Source organism: Osmerus eperlanus, chromosome 3 (assembly GCF_963692335.1).
Source record: "Osmerus eperlanus chromosome 3, fOsmEpe2.1, whole genome shotgun sequence".
In the NCBI taxonomy this organism is placed as follows: domain Eukaryota; kingdom Metazoa; phylum Chordata; class Actinopteri; order Osmeriformes; family Osmeridae; genus Osmerus; species Osmerus eperlanus.
The window spans coordinates 11,411,950-11,426,187 of record NC_085020.1 but is presented as its reverse complement, the minus strand read 5'-3'; the positions used below and the strand labels follow the sequence as shown (position 1 = coordinate 11,426,187).

The 14,238-nt window shown below is 46.2% G+C and overlaps 1 long non-coding RNA gene across 2 annotated transcripts; it reads left to right on the top strand.

Annotated features, from left to right (window-relative positions):
* The first annotated feature begins 7,366 nt into the window (after window positions 1-7,366).
* Window positions 7,367-12,815, top strand: LOC134016836 (uncharacterized). 2 transcript variants are annotated; one of them, XR_009929669.1, is made up of 3 exons: window positions 7,367-7,484; window positions 9,512-11,770; window positions 11,979-12,815. It is a non-coding gene; the product is annotated as an uncharacterized LOC134016836 (long non-coding RNA). The 2 variants fall into 2 exon arrangements; XR_009929666.1 differs by lacking the exon at window positions 7,367-7,484 and adding an exon at window positions 8,889-8,983.
* Window positions 12,816-14,238: the final 1,423 nt, after the last annotated feature.

Sequence of the window (14,238 nt, the reverse complement as noted above, 5' to 3'; positions counted from 1 at the left end):
TTTACTGAGATATAGAGGCGAGAGACCTCTTAACACGCGCCACCTATCTTCATGCGGAGGGATAATTGAGGAGTATATGTGTGCGTTGTTTGGAGACCGAGACCAAGTTGTTGTCACCCATGAGATGATGCTGATTATTTGTGAGCAACGGTTTAAGTCAAATGTGAGTTAAATACTGTCGAGTCTGTTATAAAGTTTTATTTTTTCCAAGCGAAACCGAAAAACGACCAGCCTACTGCAATGCGAAGGGATTTGTGTTAGTGGTGACAAGCACTACCCGCGCTGTCAGACAGGAGCAGTACAAAAGGAGCGCCAAGGTATCTGATTGGATCACACAGGTAGTTTACCTGTACACGTGCGTATGCTCTCCTGTGCTTCTCGTGCCAGCTGCGTCACAGGACTGATGTGATTGTCTGACAAGACTGATATTTTTTATTTTGACTGTCTCTAGCCTACTAGAAACCCGTCCCGTTTCCATTCCACATTGAAGGCACTGTTTTCTGCATTTTTTTTAATGGACAAGGTGGGTACGGTTTTTTAGCGGCTACAGTGTGGACAAATGTAAATGAGAAGATTCATTTTTATTTTGTTTAACATCGATATTCCTCCTTTATTTCATTTTCAGGTTCCACCATGGGCTACTTTTACACTAGTGTAGCGGAGGGTTACATCCATTAATTGTGGTGTGGAAACTATTCCCTCCCTTCTCTGCGTGTATTTATTTTCTGCATAGATATGTTCACCAATGAATGCACTCGACTGTGATTAGAATGCTCAAAGCCAATTGAATTGACTTGAGTAGTTTGGCTAAATTGTATTAAGAGATCAGGTCATTTCTAAATGTCAGATATTTAAATATGAAACCCTACCTCTCATTGACAATCTTTTATTATAATAATTATTTGTATTATTATTACTATGGCCTAATAAATCATGTTATTATTAATATTGTTATTATAATAGTCAATATTGGAATCTAGAACATGCCCTGTAAACCATATATTAACGGCAAATGCCTTCAGTAAATATTGAACTTGATGAACATGCAATCATTTGTCAGAGTCGGAGGTATGCAATATGTAGCCGATACACACAGATGCGTGCAGGAACTATGTGTGTCTCTCCTTTTCTACTTTATCAACGGAATGAAACTGTATTACAGACCTCAATATCAGAGTGAATATCTTGATTTGAGAAAGTACTTCGTAGGAAAAAGCGCCTATCGGCCTTTCTCATAATAAAATGCTACGGGGCATAAGGGCAATTCCTGAATTTTCAAATAAAATACATATTATTGAGCTTAGCCTACCTGTCGTTTCATCATTTTGAAATTACACACATACACATCAAAAGCCCTGCCGTTAACAAAATCTAGTTTTACAAACCCTTACTAATCTTAAACTAGAGGCACCTAAAATAAGAATCACTTTCAATTCTCTTGGATGCAATGTTACAGAACATGATGCAGTGACCTAAAATAAGATGGATTTGAGATGGTTTCATCAAGGCACCTTGACACGCCTCATCACACACGTTTCTGAAATCAACTGGAACACATTATTCTTTTGTTAAAATGTTAAAAGACCACAATCAATAAATGACATACATTCCTAAAGGTTTCTGCGATGCGGTAATTATGTCATCAAACCATACTTGAACGAGGCCAACATTTTAACCCCCCCCCCCCCCAATAAATAAATAAATACAATATATATCTGATGTGATTGCATTCCCTCAAACTCAAAGAACAATATACATTACAATATATATCATGACAATGACCTGTTGAAGGATTAAACTTAAAAATGTCTGTGTCATGTAATTGTGTCTGGTGTTATGCCTGACACCACCTGGTTCTAGAAACACAGAAGGGAAGTGAAAGCTTGAGTCACCATAAACCTGAGGTAAGGTTTGTTATGTCCAGACCATGTGAGCTGTGTTTTACTAACACAAACACACAGACACACCCCCCCCCCCAAACCCCCCCGCACACACACACAAACACAAACACACACACACACACAAAGATAGAAACCTAATGTTGCACAACAGCTCTCATTGCAACACAGGAGGGGTAGATTAGAAGCAAATGGATGTCAGTGACAGTGCTAGGTGAATGAGGGAACTGCAGAGTGTAGCCGTGTTGAGTAACCGAGGACCTCAAGAGGCTTACAGCTTCACACCACTCTTCTCAGGGAAAAGCCAGGCGGTAAAGATGGCTGCAGAGTGAAAACGACAGGACATTTGATCTCCTGCACCGGGACAACAAAAATAACAACCCACACATACAGCAAACACAACCAGGTCAGTGTTAGTTCCAGTGTGAGATGGCCTACATGGCAGGACAACAGCTAGATGTCAGGACAGGCCAGCTAGGTGGCTTGACCAGAGATGTGCAGCATCCTCAACCACACACTGTTGAGCCAGCCACCACCACTGAAGAGCATGGACAAGGACACAGCTCCTCGTGTGGGCTGTGTTCAGAAGGACACAGAAAGACAAGCAGGTCCCACAGTGCACGCCCAACCTGCCCTCCCACCCCCCTTCGAACCCCGGTGAATGACCTAATCCAGCGTCTGCTGTCAACATAAACAAATCCCTAATCTGCATCTATCTATCTGTGTAATACTTCTGTAAATTGACAAAAGAGAGGTGGGTTTGGGATTGAGAAGGGGAGGGATTGGTAATGCGGGAGGGGGGTGCATTGACTAATCCCGGTAGGGGGTGGAGGGGTAGCAAACGAGTATGACGGCTGGAAATGAACCAGACAGACAGGGGGAAAAGGGTTTTCATTTCTTTTATTGGGAAGGGTAGTGAGGGCGGGATTGCAGGAAGCATTGATGTGTTTACGCTTACATCCTGTGTGATACAAAGTATGGGGCTGTAATGTGTGAGGGATAGCTCTCACAATGAAACATGGACCGCAACCTTTTGACCCTCTGGGACCCTCTCCTTGGCTGGGATCCTGGGTTGACCTCATGACCGCCTGGGAGTGTGTCATTTAGGGAGGAGTGAACAGTGACTCACTGGTTTTATCCAAGTGACCTCATATTGTCACCGTCACCACAGCACAAACTACCTGGTTTACACAATCATGGTAAAACACTTAGGTCAATGCTGTTTAGACCAAAGATGTTGATAGATAGTAATATCTCTCCTATCCAGTCCAGCCCACACTGGTTACACAGCGAACTTGACCTCACTGTTCCGGGTAATGTGAAATTCTGGCCAGTGTAGTTTTTTTTGTTGAGGTAATGAAAATCCCAAGGGGTCAGATAAGCCAGCCTTTATGTTATGGGCCATGACCCCCCCCCCCCACCACCCCCTCCCCACGCTTGTCTCTCTCCCCCGGCCTGGTCATTAAGCTCTGTCCAAACAAATAGGTGCTTGTGTCCCACCAGTGTAACAGCAAAGTGGGGTTTGAACTCCTGCCAAGCTGGATGGGACAGGGACCCTGGCACCCCTGCCACTGACCCCTCTAGTTTTTAGGAGAGGTGGGGCGGGGGTGAGGTGGGGGTGGAATGTTGAGGCAATTACTGATGACAAGCATGTTTCAAACAAGAGAAAATGTTGCTATTCTGGTTGTGGCTTTGGGAGAAAAATCTGCAAAGTATGTTGTTGTTGTTCTGAGATAGGGTTGGCTTTACAATACGACAATTATTTTTACATATTTGATTTTTACAATGGAACGTGGCACTGTTGACACACTGCCAGCTGTACTCAAGACTTAGCAACTGATTTATTTCTCCATCTTAGACCTGACTTCCTCCCTAGAATTCTTAGAAGCCTAACGTTTCTGATCTTCCTAGAATTAATGTTTTAGAGACGCAACTGTCTTTTCTAAACATGGAGGAAGTTGTCCATTTTGTAATTCTTGCTGTGGCCTCTGTGGGTGTGTCACTCCCCACACCTCAGCCAGGGTCAGACTGGAGACCCAGATGAGGAAGGCCCCAATACCCACATTCTATGGGCCACTAGTGTTTATCGGAAAACCTATCAGGCCTTAGGGGACAGGTATTAACAGAGTGTAATAGTATTTGGACCAGACAGTAGTGTACCACTACCTCCTTACACTCACACACACACGCACACACACACACACACACACACACACACACACACACACACACACACACACACACACACACACACACACAGACAGACACACACACACACACACACACACAGACACACACACATACATACACACACATGCACACCCACACAGACATGTACACACACCAGATACACACACACACACACAGACTGCTGCAGACCTACGCTGCCCTCCTGCGTTGAGATTTCAATTTTTAAAGGGGGGGAGGGGGGCAGGGATTTACCCCCCCCCCCCCACCGACCCCCCTACTCCCTTCTCTTTCTCCCTGCCCTGATTGGTCCTATACTGACAGACAGATGTGTGGTTCCTGTGGAGCATGCTGGGTTTCTACCCAACTCTAAGCCTAATGGGAAGTTATTTCTATGTCTGGGGGGTGGGGGTGGGAGGGGCTTGAACTGATTACTCTAATTCCCCTCCCCTGCCCTCCCCCTTTTTGCCACAACCACTATCATAGTCCCCCCTCTCCCCCACCCCTCGGCCCCCCTTCATCTCTCCATAATACCGAACAGCCCACCCCAAAAGCCAGCTTAAGGTAAGCCAAACGTTACCATCAGAGCTTAGAGTACCTACACAGCGCTGGCCACGCAGGGTGAGTCTGCTGCCCCGGGAGAGGGGATCACGTGCGCGTTGGGATGGATCACGTGCATGCCGGGGAGGATATGTAACATAACCTGTATCACCTGTCAGAGTAGGCTACCCTGACGTGCCTGCCATGTCTGCCCTGCCACTTGATCCAGCTTCATCACACACCAAACGCTTTTGATCAGAATCAGGTGTTGACAAAACACTTGCACACTGACACACACACACACACACAGACACACACACACTGACACACACACACTGACATCCACACTGACGCACACACACAGACTCACACACACTGACACTCACGCACACACAGACGCACGCACGCACACGCCAATGGACACACTAATGCATGTGCTAACAGATGCGTACGGTCACACACACATGCACTCACATTACCACACACACATGCACTCTTTAGAAGAAAGACAGAAGGGCCAACAGACACACTGACAGACACACCAGGTAAGAGGCTGGTTATCAGCCTAAGCAGTTAATCTTCTCCTCTTACACCTAAATCTTTCAGGAGGCCTGTTGAAACAAACAGCAGCCAATTGTCACTTACATGGAAGAGAGATTAGTCAGGTAAGTGGAAAATGTGTCCCGTTTTAAACTATTTCCATGAGCCCTCCATCACAAATGTCTTTGAGGAGTGTATATTGGTGCCCCACAACTTTTTTACAGCTCATTTTATAGCTTGCTTGCAGAAGACTAAGAGTAGGTGAGATGATTAGTTTAATTCCTCAGTGACTTTGAGAGATGTGTCCTTGGTCAAGGGTCTTTCAGCCAGGGGCTGATTCTGTCCAAGGCAGGCATGATGCCACCTACGGGATGGAAAATCCCTGAAATTGCAGCAACGTGAAATTAACTGTTGCCACCATGTCGAAAACCAGAGGGAGGAATGTCTATGGAAGGATTTACTGTAGAAAGAGTCTGCTTGCACGGGAACATGGTTGCAGCAGAGTATAGGTTGTTGCTTTGCTGAGAATACAGCGTTTATGAACTTATAGCTTGCGGTTGAAACCAGCCTCAGAGGAACAGAAACAGAAAACGAGAAAGGCAAGAGAGAGGGAAAGAAAGACTGCTCTCGGAGAGTCTGTAAAGGGCTCTGCTGTTCCTGTTTCTCAGTATGCTAACTGGTGTTTGACCTGCACCACGCTCAAGGAGACAAAGGCTGGCCTGATTTAGACTGTCAAAGCTTGCACAGGAAAGGTGTTAATTTTCCCAGTCTGATCTTAACCACACATCCCGTTCGCTCGGACTCATTAAAGACGCTATACTCCGAGGACGGCGCACATCCATCAGATGTTCTCCTTGCTAATGAGTCGAGAGTAAGAAACTGCTAATTTGTCATTCTATATTTGGAAAAAATAGAACTTAGCAAACACATACACACACACAAACACTCCAAACTTGATACCATGCGGTTGGTTAGCCCGGTAGACCAGCAGGCCAGGGCTGTGCATGGTGTGGTAGCCATGCAAGGGAGAGGTGCAGGCCTGTCAGTGGGGTGGCCAGAGTGATGGGTCGTCAGGTCAGGTCTATATTTACTTGGCTGGCACTTCCTTTGGGCTGTCATGATGCCCTCAGGACTGCTGATAAAGAGCCTGGATTCTGCAGTGACATGACAACCCTGACAGGACTGTACACGGGCTGTGGGCTGGGCATGAGTAGGAGAGAGTGTGTCTGTGCGTGTGTTATGTGTGTTTGAAATGTCTGTTTTGTTCTAGGGACATCGATTCTAAACTTACATTTCTACCAAAGTAATTTGCAATATGATGGTGAATACAGGAAGAACACTATAGGCTGTCAGGTTAGCACATCCTCTCATGTTCTCCTGCTGTGATGGCCCAGTATGGTCGCCATGTCAGCAATCCCCAGCCTGTGTCTCAACCATGCGCTGCCAGGCACAGGAAGTGGACAGGGAAAGTTTATCAGGCACAGGAAGTGGTATGGTGATACCTGAAGAGGAAACCTGGAGGATGTGACTGGCTGTTGATTACTGTACACGGAGCTGACAACCCTGTCATTTAGCCTTGTGTGTGTGTGTGTGTGGGTGTGTGGGTGTGTGTGTGTCAGGGTATGAGGAGGTGGAGAATGTTCTACCAGGCCTGCTCAAGGAGGAAGTGCATTCAAGCTGTGATAGTCAGACAGTGAGGGGTGAGTGTGCATGGAACCATTCCCTCACACACACACACGCACGCACACACACACACACACACACACACACACACACACACACACACACACACCCTACCTCACACAAATGCATACACGCCCTACCTCCTCACTCACACACACCCCACCTCCTCACTCACACACACCCCACCTCCTCACTCACACACACCCCACCTCCTCACTCACACACACCCCACCTCCTCACTCACACACACCCCACCTCCTCACACACACACAGCCCACGCGTGGCTGCTTCATGAATATGAAGTGTGAGGTTAAGGGTCATTGATGCTCACTGCCACCTGGCTATCTGACATGACTCTCGCTGTCTGGATCCATCACACAGCTCACAAACAAACCCACCTTGGTGTTCTTACTACACATAGGACCCTGTAGCGTCCAAGCCCACACCTCTGATCCCTCCCACTATTGGAGGGAAGGGATTTGAGACAATCCATCACCTTCTCCTTTGAAAGGATGAAACAGGCTTCTTTTATCAACACAGCCACAGGAGAGCGGCTTCATTCTCTCCCATCCTCCTCTGAGCGGCTCTGGGAGCGCTCCTTCTCCCAGGAGGGATTAACCACACAGCACCTGTCAGGTAGGTTCACAGCGAGCCACAATGAGAGAAGGAGCGAGTGGGAGGAGAGAGGAGAGAAGAGGGAGGCGAGAGGGAGGGAGGGAGAAGAGATGAGATGAGGGAGAAGGCAGGGAGTAGAGAAGCAGGTGGAGAGAGGGAGGGGGGAGAGAAGAGAAAGGGAGAAGAGAAAGGGAGGAGAGAGGGACGGAGGAGGGATCAGGGAGGAGAGGAGGAGGGAGATGACATTAGGGAAGAGAGAGGGAGGTAGGGAGGAGAGAGGAGAGGAGGAGGGAGGAGAGGTGGAGGTGGAGAGACGAGAAAGGAGGAGGCGAGAGGAGAGGAGAGAGAAGGGGATAAGAGTGGAGAGAGGAGGCGGGGAGAGAGAGGAGGAGGGGAGAAGAGAGGAGAGAGGGGTAAATAAAAGAAGAGTAGTGAGTCTCCATTTCTTCTCTCCTAATTCAAACTTTGACTGCATGTGCCTGGAGAGGAAGACTCCCTACTCGTGTGTGTGTCATGCTGTGTTAATCGCATTGTTGGCTCTCTGGAGAAAAGCAGAATGGAGGTAAAGTCAGGTGATGGCTCTCAGAGAGGAGAACATGGCTGAATTAAAAATGATAGATGAGTGGCCTGGGGTTGTATAGGGAGGTGACATGGGGCAGTGTCACAGACGCATGTATGCACAAAGGATTATCTTTGTGTTCTTTATATGGACTATGGGAGCTGGGATGGTCATATTGGACACTCATTACCCAGGAGAAAAAGGACTTAAACTTAAACGTACTGCTGACTTAAAATATTCACGTGTTTGGATGGAAACATTCAATAAACTATGTAGACTAGCTGTTCAACGTAAACCAGCCTGTCAACAGTGACCACAAAAATGTAACGTTTCTCATTTTGGCTGAGCGTCATAGTTATGGGGTAAGCAGTCCTTCTAGGAGGCCACTTCCACAGGGTAAACAGCATCTGAAGCATTACAAGATTATTGAGAAACGTTATTTGTTAAGAGAGTGAAAAGGCAAAGGAGTGGAGAGAAAAAGTATAGATAAGAAGAAGCTAGAGAGGAGGAGAGAGATAAATAGAGAGATGTGGAAAAATGGTGTGAAAAAAGTTAGAGAAAGATAGAGAGCAACCGAGAGAGAGAGACGGAGGGAGGGAGGGAGGGAGGGAGGGAGAACTTGACCCACACATACAGTTTCTGCTGTAGTAAGATGAGCCAGCACAGCGGCCTGTCTGCTGGGAGGATCCAGCAGGTCATGTTAATGTCAACACCGCTGTCACAGCCCCTAATGTTTACAGCCTTCTTCCTGCCAGCAACCACCCCAACACCAGCGGCAAACTGACTCCTTCCCAAGTCTTCCTCTCCTGGCTGTCATGTCATGTGTTTGCCTGTGAAATTACTACTCCACCGTACTCCATTCAACAGCTGCCTTCATGGATGACGGCCACCTTGGATGGTTTCATTCAAGGCTAATGCTACTTTGTCTTTGATGACAAACCCCATCAAAGGTGACCTAAAGGTCAGTGTTAGCGCACGCTGTTAATAACCTCAAGCTAAAGCTCATTCTGAAACTGTTTAGAGGAAATGTTTGTACTGGGAGGTAAGTATAGAGGATTTTGAAGCTTTGACCTCTAGGTGTAAAATGTATTTCTCTCCAATAATGTCTGAAAAATGTCCCATCAAAAAGCTGTTAAATCTTGAGTCACATGATTACTGTGGAACCACGACTGTGTGAGCTACTCAGGGGTTGGGCCAGTCATTTTGAGCTTTGCTAATTACAAACAGCAGTTCACAGTATTTTACGATATTGAAGTGAAAAAGCAATGAAAAAGCTTGTTCTTGTGCAGTAAGTCCATACTGTGAATGAATGAGCGCTTTTGGAAAGTATCTTGCACAACAATTAAACAAAGGTAATTTAAAATCTAAATAAACAGTGTCCCTGATAATCCATAAACAAATATTTACCTGTCACCCTCTGAAGATATATACCTGAATTATTTCAATATTTAAACAAACGAATTCATTAAACAGACTGCATCTTCCACAGCGTACTGGACCATGTAGGACTGGAGAGGGCCTGAGACCTACACAACGTCAGGCGACACATGATGCTGCCAGGGGTGGTCTGCGGGTGGTGGAGTCCTGCGAGGGAGATTACCAGCTACCACAGGTCAGGTGTTCCTTCTTAACTCCAAAGCCAGTGTTTCAGAGCCAGCGCCAATGCAAGGCGGAGGAGTGTCGGACTGGGAGACTCCTGCAGCCCGGGGACTCCCTTTATGGCTGTTTTTCTTGATCCGTATTACTTACCTTGAAAATAGCCGACCCTCCACCGGGGCCTCATTGACATTCCAGTCAGAGTGTCACAGTTATTGTTTTACCACTCAGCAGGATGTCATACGTTTGCTGTCCTCTGACAGCAAAGGCGTTGGGTGTCAAGGTTTGAGTGTTAAAGGTCAGGGAGTTCGTACTCCCACAGCAGAATGAAACTCCACCATTCCGGGACTGACCCAACACTAGAGGTCCTCCTAAAGGCCGTAGGTCATCTTCTGGGTCAGAGAGCAACCAGCGGTGCAGAAGACACCTAACTACTCTATTTCTAGACAGAACCCCACAATCTTTGTTTATCCTCGAGTGGATTTTTGGACGGTTCTACGCCGCCTAATGTTTACCCAGGAATGAGAGCCGGGTCAGAACGTCCTGTAGAGGTCGTGTTCAATGTCCTCTGTTGTTCTTGGAGACTCCCCAGAAACCGGCTGGAGTTATATCTGTCTTTGGTCATCCAACTGCAAGGGGAAGTATCTAGGCCATGCTTACCATGCAAAATTGTGTCGTTATGGTACCTTGCCAAGAAAGCTGAGACACCTTTTATAGATAGCGTCTGATATATTTGATACAAACGATGAAAGACTTTTATAGAACTAGGCTATGATACTGTTAGAACGTGAGCTTCATTGACCCTGACGGTTATCATGATGTTTTAGGGTACTCCTTATTCATGAGTTGTTCTCTTATGAGCCACGTCACCTTTCTATGCTCTCTTACCTCACCTCACACTAGGTCAATCAGAGCAGGAACCATGTCAGTGATTACAGCTTGGGAGAGGCTCTAAAAAGAAGTTTGACTTCCTGTATGGATTCCATTTTGTTTTGCCATACAGTCAAATGCAAGAACAATAGTGAGCTAATGTGTCAACATAGAGAGCAACCAAACCACTACCGAGGGTGAAAGAACACATTCCTACATTCTTAGAACCATTGGTAAGTGTTCTTCTTAAAAGGTACACTCCCTCCTGCTAAATGCTGTCAGATGGACACAATCCCTCCCCGGAGGAGAGACTGAAGCCATCCGCTTGCCTCTCATATGCTTTTGTTTCTTCAGGACTCTTTGGAGACATTCCTCCTGGTCGCTTTGACACAGAAAGAAAGCAAACAGGGACGGAGAGAGAAGAGAGGGATTTTTTTTCTTCTTCTTTTATTCCCCAGCTTGCAGGCGGCGGGTGTGAGAGCAGAGGGAGGTGTAGGTAGGCTGTCTGTGGGAGGGTTAGGTTTATGTTGGCAGCCAAAGACAAAGAATGCAGACAGAGAAGGTAGGGGGTAGCCTGATGCCAGGTCACTGACACGACAAATCAAAACTAAAGGGACTTAGGCTTTGGCCTTATATTTCTTGTTGGATAAACATCTCCGGGGTGAGAATTGCCCAGACCCTCTCATACATCGTGGACAAACCCTTACCTCCCACCTTCCTTCAAGCTATAACAGATAATGTTGACTCACAATCCCCCACTGCTCTGAGGGGGTATACAATTCGTCTGCAAGGTAGCGTCCTTGAGCTATGACCAAATGTGTTATGCTTGGAGAGGCCTGTGTTTAGCTGGATTCGCTTCAGAATGTGGGCTCCAGCTACGGTTCTACCGATGTGTTCTTTTTTTCTCTTTCCCCTCGTCACAGGAGACACCTCCACCCTAAGCCAGGGAGGTTTCTAATGTAGTCATGCCCAGCAAGTGTGGTAGAATGGCGTGTTTGATTTGTAAAGAGGCACCAGCCAGGCTAGAGCAGGCGGCGGTGATATGAGACGTCTTCTGTGCTATCGTATGCGTGGGCAGGGACTCTGTCTGTATCTGGTGCCAGCCTCTGTTTCTGACTAATACACATTAGGGGGAGATTGCACAGGAGGAAATCCCGAGGAAGGCTAGTTCAAAACATTTCAGAGTGTAACAGGCAACAGTGAAACACTTCGATAAACTTCCTAGTACAGCGGATCACAGAGAGGGGAGGAGAGGAGGCCAAAGTTCAGCCGCTGGAGTGAGGTAAGACGCCTGGTTAGACAAACGTGAACTGGTAAACGTTGTTGATCAGTGAGCAAAGTCAAATGAAAAAAAGGGGGTGTTTTATACAGCGAGAGAATAATCTGAGAGTGACGAGTCATTGTTCTAAACAAAGTTGAAAGAAGCACAGTTCCTGTCACAGAGCCCAGTAACAACTGATTTATAATAACATATTTCCCTTCTTTTCCAGAGGGAAGAAACAGTGGTTGTGAAAGCTTGTCACGTTAGGGTGGAACCCTGACAGAAGGGCCTGGTTGTGAAAGTCCACCTCAGGGAGGCAGGGCACATCGTCTACAAGCAGTCGGAAAGGGAAACCATTAGTGTTGTTTTCTTTAGCTGTAGATTAAAGCCAGGCAAGGAGCACCGAGTCATCATAAGTTCCTGCCTTCATAGGTGTTTGTATTGAACCTCGTCTCAGCCACTTCCTTTAATCTTCAAACGAAGATGGGGAAAAAGACAAGTATTTTGTCGGACATTCCTCCCAGCTTGAAGTGTACAGTAGGTTCTGAGTGGGTGAAAACACAGAGAATCTGAAAAACGACAGACAAACCCAGAGGAGATAAACACAGCAGGGACATTTTGCACACTACTCGGTTGAGGCATGGCCTGTGCTAGAACTACTGAGACTCAAACAGGGTCAAGTTATTTCCGCTTAAAACAATAAGGAAATCAAACTCAACGACTACCGGTATTATGGAGATGGATGTGTGACTTTATAACCTCAAAGTTGCTACTCTGCCTCAAGTTGGGAAAGTGAGTTTCATTAGTTCCTTAAAGCAAGACGAAGCAACAAGACTGTCTGTTGGTTAATCTATCGAGGATACTCAAATGGCATATTTTATCACTGAAGCGAAAGAGTAAACAAACCAACAGGATGTTGTTTATGCCACCCTGCCTCCACTTCAAAGAGTTCTTTGTGGGACGTGTTCTAAAGAGAGAGAACGCTAACAACATACCAGAAGTCCATAATTAGATCTACATACCGTTCTGGAGAGGAAAAATGTCATTGTTATGTGTTCAGGAGAAATAAACCGTTTTGTAACACAATAACCTGTGGTCATAACATATTATTTTAACGATCTGGTTTTCAACCCAACCGAACATTTATATACTGTAGTTATTTCTAGAATGCGCACACCCCTTGAAAGTCCCTAAATGTTGAATACAGACAGCAAACCTTTATGTCCAGTCTTTGGTCAAGGCACAGTTTTATATGTAGTCCTTAAGCATCCCAGATCTACAAAGACTTCTGAATAATACACGTTTTAACTGCCCATTAAAGGCCCCCTTTCAACCAGCAAGGTTAACATCTTTGTTTATCCAAATATGTGTTTCAGGGAAAATGAACCATATGATCAGAGAGCTGGTGGTCAGATTCGAGATGAGATGTGTGTTGTTGTCCTGTGTTGTGGTGGATGCATCTATGGTCCTGCCAAGCCCAGATAAGAGGGAGTGCTGTGGGTCACTGGGTTAGAATGGAGCCGAACAGTTCAGAGTCTGTCATGGTCTTCATTGATGGTATTCTGTCTGAGGAGACTGTGAAATGCCACATGGAACAGGTGGGTCAAACAGATGTTTATAGAGAACGTTTGACACAAACGAACATGGATACACACACACACACACTAAGCACACCTACACTCACCTCACACACCAAACACACTTATGCACACTACACTCTACACCCACGAGAGTTGTAAAGGTGTTACTCAAGCTTGCCGTTAAGTTACAGTTGGGCTTCCCAGGTGAGGTTAGGGTTAAATGAGGAAGTAGGAAGTGCTGTGACACACTCAACATGCCACAAGGTGTCTTCACTCTGGTTCAAACTCATGGTGTGCACAATGCGTGTGTCTGTGTGTGTGTGAGAGAGACTGTTCGTGTGAGTGTCTGTATGAGAGAGAGAGAGAGAGAGAGAGAGAGAGAGAGAGAGAGAGAGAGAGAGAGAGAGAAAGAGAGAGAGAGAGAGAGAGAGAGAGAGAGTGAGTGTGTGTGTGTGTATGTGTTTGTTTGTTTGTATGTTTGTGTGTGTGTGTGTGTGTGTGTGTGTGTGTGTGTGTGTGTGTGTGTGTGTGTGTGTGTGTGTGTGTGTGTGTGTGTGAAAGAGTGTGTGCGTGTGTGTTTGTGTGTTCAGAGGTGGATGGGCCTCTTTATACCGCAATTTAGAGCTTAATAAACTTACACCATTCAGCAGTTACAAAACCATGTCTCTCGGAGACACAAAAGGTCAAGAAACTGCAGCAATAGAGGACTATCATGCTCTTAGAGAAGGGTCCAAAATTACCACAGGTCCTATTGTCAAACATTCTCTAATTGCTTAACTACTGCAGAGCTGGGTCTTGATGAAGAACCAGGCCGAACAGGAAGCACATGAGGAGTGCGGTCCTCATCCCTGTGTCCTCCATTGCTCTGTGTTCATCCAAACACCAGAGTGAACTATCTGTTCTAAGGAT